Source organism: Hypomesus nipponensis, chromosome 28 (assembly GCF_054491055.1).
Source record: "Hypomesus nipponensis isolate SF chromosome 28, ASM5449105v1, whole genome shotgun sequence".
Taxonomy (NCBI): domain Eukaryota; kingdom Metazoa; phylum Chordata; class Actinopteri; order Osmeriformes; family Osmeridae; genus Hypomesus; species Hypomesus nipponensis.
In genome coordinates this window covers 5,725,913-5,733,496 of record NC_140388.1, presented here as the reverse complement: position 1 = coordinate 5,733,496, position 7,584 = coordinate 5,725,913, and the positions used below count along the sequence as shown (strand labels likewise).

General features: G+C 49.5%; 1 pseudogene; it reads left to right on the top strand.

Moving 5' to 3' along the window:
- The first annotated feature begins 3,797 nt into the window (after positions 1 to 3,797).
- Positions 3,798 to 7,341, top strand: LOC146219637 (nitric oxide synthase 1-like; annotated as a pseudogene).
- The last annotated feature ends 243 nt before the right edge of the window (positions 7,342 to 7,584 follow it).

Genomic DNA, 7,584 nt, shown 5'->3' with positions numbered 1-7,584 from the left:
GTCTTAACGGAGGGAGCTGGTGTGAGTGGAGGGTTAAGCAGGGGCTTTGGTAGTGATGAGTGTGGTGCGTGGCTTTATTAGAGGGACAGATGGTTCCACTCTGACAGGAAGTGATTGACATAATGACACGACCGGGCTCCGTGTGTGTGTGTGTGTGTGTGTGTGTGTGTGTGTGTGAGAAAGAGTGTATGCGTGTACGTTTGTATGCAACGGGTCCTGTGTGCGAGCACGAGTTGGCGCGCTTCAGCGTGTTTGCGTGCCACGTGTGCGTATGTTTTTGTCGCCTCTCCTCCCTGCGTGTTCTTCCAGTGGCTCTCTGTGGAGGGTTATTCACATCGTCGTGTGTTTCGCTCGGGCTTTGAGTTGACACACAGACACCAGGGAGAGTCAGGCCAAGGATGTCAAGGTTGCTACTGTGAGGCAACACACAACTGGTTCTGTGTAACAGAGCATGAGCTCGTGGTTAAAGTCCTTGGAGAAACCCTTGTGGTGGAGCGCCTTATCTTAATGGCCAAGACGAGAGGAGATAACAGCACACAGCCATGGACGAATCGCTAGGACACTCTGCGACTGCTCAGCATGATAAACATCATTCATCGAGAGTGCTATGCGCTATATTATTGAACTGATTGATAGAACACCTATTTTGGGTGGGGAGGGAAACATTCAAATCGTGCTCATATTGGTATTGATGTATGACGTTTACAGTGACATCACCAATTAGTGCCGGAATGGACTGAGATGAAGAGAACTTAGGCTATACACAGCCGAACATTTGTCAATTACTGGAGGGTGGACCGGTGGTCCAACCATACTAGCTCAAAATATGTTGTGGAATGATCTAAAATACGATTGGATTCTTAACTCATTTCCATTGTATCAATCGATACTTACCAGATTCTTCGGTTTCATTAATTGGGTGATTATGTCATCGGCAAGTAAACTTTCTCATGGGATCAGCCAAGTGTGGTTCAGAACCTGATTATCTTTTGACCAAAAGGCAACATTTATTGTTAATTTGGGTCGAAAGTTTTCACCCAAGGTTGTGACAGAGTAGCCTATCTCTCCTCAGCCGACGCCCCTTAGCTCGCCCGCAACCTGTGACGGTGACAAAGGTAAAAGCCGGTAGGCCTCTGAACTACAGACTATAAATGCCCGCGCACGAGTCGCTCTGAGCTCGTCACAGCGTCTCTCGTGCCCCATATTTATACGGCACCCTGGCGCGCGGAGACGCACAGGCATGCCGCGGCTCTAGTGTGACAGCGCATGCAAGTGGGACTCGAGGAGCTCGAGAGAACAACCTGTGCAGTTCACCGAAACGGAGAAGGGAGTTAACTTTATAGAAACACTTTTTGCGACCAGCGAGCCCGTTCTCAGAGGTAAAGTACGATTCTTCGAATCCTAAATGAGTACCCAAGCGTGCTATTTTCTGTGGGTGGTGTTTGGGGAGGGAATTCCTCGTGTATTTCACAACGGTGATTACAAGTTGTTATTATAAGGATGCATACACAATTACACTATCAAATTGAAAAAATGACTGAAACGAATGTTGCACAAATTGATAGATGAAGCATTGAATGTTTGTGTATGCAGAAGTATCGGAATTTAGCTAATGAATAAGTCGTTTATAGTTGCTAAATGTTGGCCAGCACATGTATCCCTAAAGGCTTTTAATATAAGGTACGTATTGATTAACAAACTATTAACAGATAATTAGACATAAAACCTAATGCGTAATTAGACGCACTTGTTGCATATAAGCATGTAGCCCAATATATAGTGGGCTGAGATGGAAAATAGACACGTGAACAGGAGAGTATAATCACGTTTTTGGTTTATGTCTGTGGGTTACAACTTTGATTCGTCTAAGTTTACATAAAGATGTGTAATACAAATTTGTTTCTGACAAAATGCTGTCATATTTTGTAGTCATTTGACTGTGTTTGCAACATGCATTTGTCTAGAGTTTACCAGATAGGATCTAACTTATCATCTGGTTTACATCTTCTCTAACAGTCATTGAACAGCTCTTTCGTTGCATTTTGTTCTCATGAGCGCGCTCTCAACACTGTGTGACTGAATCTATTCTGACCCGCGCGTGGGTGAGGTAAAGGTGGAATTTTGGAGCGCGAGAGGCTAAGACCGTGATAAATAAGAAATGCAACAATACCTTCAACCCTTTTCAAAATTAAGGAGTCTACACTTACTTACTGTAAGCCGCTCTGGATAAGAGCGTTTGCTAAATGACTAAATGCATAGTTTACCGTATGCAAATCCGGCCTGATCCAAATATTAGAGGTATTTGGCATTGACAAATCATGCATTCTTATGTCATCTATTGTGTTGAATGGCTTTTCAGCATGCATTTAAAATCGAATCGATGTTTATTTGATTGTCCAAAATATGTAGGCTATGGATTTGATGTATTAACTATGCAGCCCTGAAACCAGACAAAGCAACATGATTGTGTGTAGGCGAAGTGAGAGCTGACCATGGTGCTGAATTGCAGGCAGGCGGGGGACGGAGAGAGCTGTTCTTGGTGCTGATGGAAACAGAAGGCGTTTTGTGAACACAATTTAAAAAATTCATCCGTAAAATGTCATTATTTCAAACGACAAAACGTTTGCCGATAAAATAGAGTTCTTGACTTTTTATTTAAAATGATTGTCAAAGTCTTGTTTGATCTTCATAAACACATAATTAATAATTCATTTATTTCAGTTGGCCTATTATCGTTTAGCAAGTGATGCAAAACATCGGATCTTTCCAACACATTCGTGAAATGTTGAGTTCCCAAGTTCTCCATTGAGTTTAAAGTTGCTTCAAGTTTTTAACTCAGTTTGATCATCTGTGTAACATTGTCTCGTGGCAAAAAGACCGGAGGCCTCGGTACAGCTTGCACGCGTTGCCTTCATTCTACTCAAAGTTAAATTCAGTTGGGATTACGCAAGCACTGTCTCACGCAACCACTCGCGACATTACTTAAAACAGACAGTTGGTGCACTTTATGTTGGGGTCTTCTGGTTCTCTTGGTTGTCGTTAGTCTTACCCTGTGATACTTGAATGGCCTTGGTTTGGAGCGTTCGTCGACCTATCTTTAACGACATAGCGAGGACACTCCATTATGTTTAAATGGAGCTGATGGATACAAGGCCACAAAGATGACGCAAATTGTGGGTGTGAAGCAAGCAAGAGTAGCTACTCGTGTTGATCGTTGCGGGTCATTGGTCCCTGATCTAAGTGGAAACAGTGAAGCTTCTGGAAGCCTTGTCTCTTAACAAATAACACTTGTCGGTATAACGTGTGTTTAATTTGTTGGCGAAATGAGACTGAATCTGTGATGTTCTCGCAAATATTCTTGTTAGGCTGTAGCAGGGGCATAGTTTTGTCTTCAAATGTGGGTGGGACAGTTTTATTTTTATTTTTTACTGAGGACGCAGCCGTTGAATATAATTGTCTTCATAAAAAGTGGAGGAGGCAGATTTTCCATTTACAAAAAGTATAATGAAACCAACGTCCCTTGGCTGCAGCAACATTGAGAGAGAGTAGTGAATAATAATGAGTGAAACTACAACATGACTCACTTATCTAGCATGATGTTAACACAGCATGTTGTAAACAAATCACATTGTCATATCATTGTTTCCACTAATACGACATCCCTTCCTCTCTTCTTTTGCCCTCCTCCTCCTCCTCTCCCTCCTTCTTCTTCTTCTTCTGCTGGAACAGATATCTGGGGGACACGCCACTCTCGTCAACACACTCCAACACACACACACACCCGCCCGCGCGCAAGCATGCAGGAGTCGGAGGCCAGTGTGTGCCAGCTGCAGCCCAACATCATCTCCGTGCGCCTGTTCAAGCGCAAGGTGGGCGGCCTGGGCTTCCTGGTCAAGCAGAGGGTGTGCAAGCCGCCCGTCATCGTCTCCGACCTCATCCGGGGCGGGGCCGCCGAGGAGTGCGGCCTGGTGCAGGTGGGCGACATCGTCCTGGCCGTCAACAACAAGCCCCTGGTGGAGCTGTCGTACGAGCGCGCCCTGGAGACCCTGAAGAACGTGTCGGTGGAGAGCCACGCCGTGCTGATCCTGCGGGGCCCCGAGGGCTTCACCACGCACCTGGAGACCACGCTGTTGGCCGACGGCCGCCAGCGCACCGTGCGGGTGACGCGCCCCGCCTGCCCCCCTCCTCCAAGTCCTACGAGCACCGCTGCCCGCTGAGCCCCTCCGGGCCGCCGCCGCCGCCAACCAGGGACCCCCAGCTCAGGGCCATCGAGAACCTGTCGGCCCCGGGCTCCCTCCCCGCCTCCAGGCTCCAGAGGGGGGGCGTCCAGGCGCTGATCGCCACCCAGGACCCGGCGCTGGGGCGGGGGGACGGCGGGCGCACCTCCCTGCTGCTCAACGGCGTGGAGGGGAACAACGACCTCCTGAAGGAGATTGAGCCTGTGCTGCGCCTCATCAAGACCAGCAGGAAGGAGGTGAACGGGGAGGGGCAGAGGGGAGTGGAGCGCCGGGATGCGGAGGTGCAGGTGGACAGGTAGGTCCTTGGCTCGGCCTCTCACCCCGACCTGACTGGAGGACACATGCGAAACCCTCCGCGTTCTACTTCCTGTTTGGGAGGTCGACGTTTTCAGTCCTACTTAGCTTAGTCCCTGCGCCGCAGTGCTGTCGCACTTTGATCACAGCTCTGTCTGTCAGACCTGGTTGATAGTTCTAATATCCAACGAGGATCAAAGGTATGTTTGATTTGCTTCTGAGTGCAACTTGCATGCAACAGCAAACCTGTCACTTTCGGAGCTTTCCAGACAGAGAGGAAGTCCTTGTTTTTGTCGTAGCTTGCTACCTTGTAGAAAGACGTAAGGACAGCCAGACATTCATTGTCTCTGTTATTGTCTATTCACTTACGTCTGTTGTACGTAGAGCCAATTCAAATCAGATCGAGAAACCACAGCACATTTAAATCAATAGCTCTCGGTTAAGCCAATGTTTTGTGTGTCTGCTCCCCCAGTTTGCCAAGCAAAAAACATTCACACACAGAACTGTGACACACACACCGCCACACACTTACACACACAAACACACACACAAACACACACACACACAAACTCTACCTCAGCATCCAAGTGTGGCACAGCAGTTTAGATGTTGTCATGGTAGTAGCCGTGTATGTCTTCGTTCAGAATTCTGGTGACTTCTTTGCTTGTATGAGTCAGTCTGCCCTGACCCCATAGCAAGCAGAGTATTCAGACAGAGTAACCTAATGTTCCTATCAGGGTTGAGGAAGGTTCTAGATGGACAGAACACCCAGACAGCCGTAAAAGAAAGGGGGAGGATGACATCAGGGAAAATGAAATGACAATATCGACTGTAATCTGTTTGGCTGCATTTGTGCTGTGTCATCTCTTTGGAATGATACGTTGATGACCACGCTCCTGAAATAGACCAGGGCATTAGGGAAAAGATTGTTTTTGACTTGCCCAAGCTGTGATGATTCTACCCATCACTGAGTCATCACGGAGAACGAGATGATATATATGTAACTTCTCTCATTAGTTCTGCGTTTCTGAGTGCTCCCTCAGAATTGCTGTGATGAACATGGTTTAGTAAGAGATATCACAAAGATGTGGTGTGAAAGGGAGACGGCCGGATTCACGATAAGAACAGCCACGTGCCTGATGCACTGAGAGAGAAAACATGGAGAGAGAGGGGGGGGGGATGGAGAGAGAAGGGAAAGGAGTGAGAGAAGATAGAAAGAAGAGAGACTGAAGGGGGGAGGAGGTGGAGAGAAAGCAGGGAGAGATGCAGAGAAGGGGGAGGAGGCGGAGAGATGGAGAGGGAAAAGGGGAGGAGAAAAGAAGAAGAAGAGGAAGAAGAGGGAGAAGGGGAGAAAGGGGGAGGAGGCGAGAGAGAGAGAGAGAGAGAGAGAGAGAGGAGAAAGAGGAGAAGAAATAGAGAGAAAGGGGGAAAGGGGGGAGAAGATAGAGAGATGGAGTGTGAGGGAGAGGAGATGCAGAAAGGGAGAGCGCGAGGAGATGAGAGATGGAGACAGAGAGGAGACGGAGAGGAGATGGAGAGGTGTGTGTGGGTGTCGTGAGTGGAGGAACGCTGATGAGCTCGCTAGGTTGGCTTTCACATCTCGTGTGGCTTACAGCTCTGCAGACTCCCTCTCTCGTCCACACACGCACACACGCACACACACACACGCAAACACCACACACAAACACCACACACACCCTCTGTCTCTCTGCGTCGCAATGGCCAATGCCCCAGAGCATGGTCTCATTACGACCATCTCCTCTACGGCTCAGTCGCCTGTTCCTTTGCCTGTGCTTGTGTCACCACAGGCCGTGTGAATCACAGCCTATGCTATGTGTCAGGCCCTGTTCGGAGCCGGCCAGACAAGCAGGTTGGAAAGCACTGCAGGATAAGGCTAGTCCCTCGGAGTCAAGAGCAGAGCCAGGTCGACGAACAGATGCGATGTAACGCTTTGAAACGCACTTAAAGGCACATGCGGTCCCTCTCGCGTAAACAAACGCACACAAACACACACTCTCGGGCCGACTCTCGCCTCACACACTCCACGTTAAGGGGCCTGTGTGTGACTTTCAGGGACCTTGGTATGGGAAACGGCGTGTGTGTCCAGCTGGCGTCTGATTGGAGCAGGGATCGGGAGGGGAACAAGGACAACATGCCCACGGCGCTCGGCAACCCAAACTGCGACACACAAACGGTAAAAAGACCTCTTAACGGTCTCTCGGTGTCATTTCATGGATTCTGTGTGTGTGTGTGTGTGTGTGTGTGTGGGTGCGTGTGTGAGCGTGCATGCCTGCGTGCTAAATGTGCATGTTTGTGTGTTGTACGTTCGTATCGGTGCTTTCGTGCGTGTTTGTGCCACCGCTTCGACTCTGGCTTCTTATCTATGTGTGTCTGCATCTCTCCCCCCACCCCGTGTGTGTGTGTGTGTGTGTGTGTGTGTGTGTATATCCGTGTGTGCGAGCCCCTCATCCCCTCGAGAGTGTGTGTAATATATGAAAGGCCCGCGGCTATCGTTGCTCACATGCCTCGCTACCCCGGTAATCCTTACATCCTTTTCTCATGATCCCTGGATTGTCATGCAGTGTGCTCGTGTGTGACCCCGCATGAGTGGAGTGGGTGTGCAAATGCGTGTGCAGTCGAGGGGCACCAGAAGTCTACCGCAGAGCGCCCTCGCCCGACGACTTCTCACCTGAGCTTTCAGCTCTGGCAGAGCATGAACGACGGCGTCGCAAAAGGGAGACGTCTGGACGAGGCCCCGGGACGGACGGCGTTCAGCCTCGCGCAGGTCGAGCGGCCTGGAGTTTTGTAAGGCGCACGTGGCCTTTGTGTGCGCCCATCACCATCGTACAAACGCACGCACGTGCGCGCACTGGTGACATGCTGCTGAGTGAATGGGACCGGATGGGGGTTCGAAAGGATCCAAGAGACCAAATGAATGCAGGCAGCTGCCATCCCGGGGGCAGGGGGGGGGGTGAGGGTGGTTCAGCCTACGTGGCCCTCTTCAAATGATTTAGCCCCTTCAGGCCTGCTGTGCGTGTGTGAGATGGAGTGT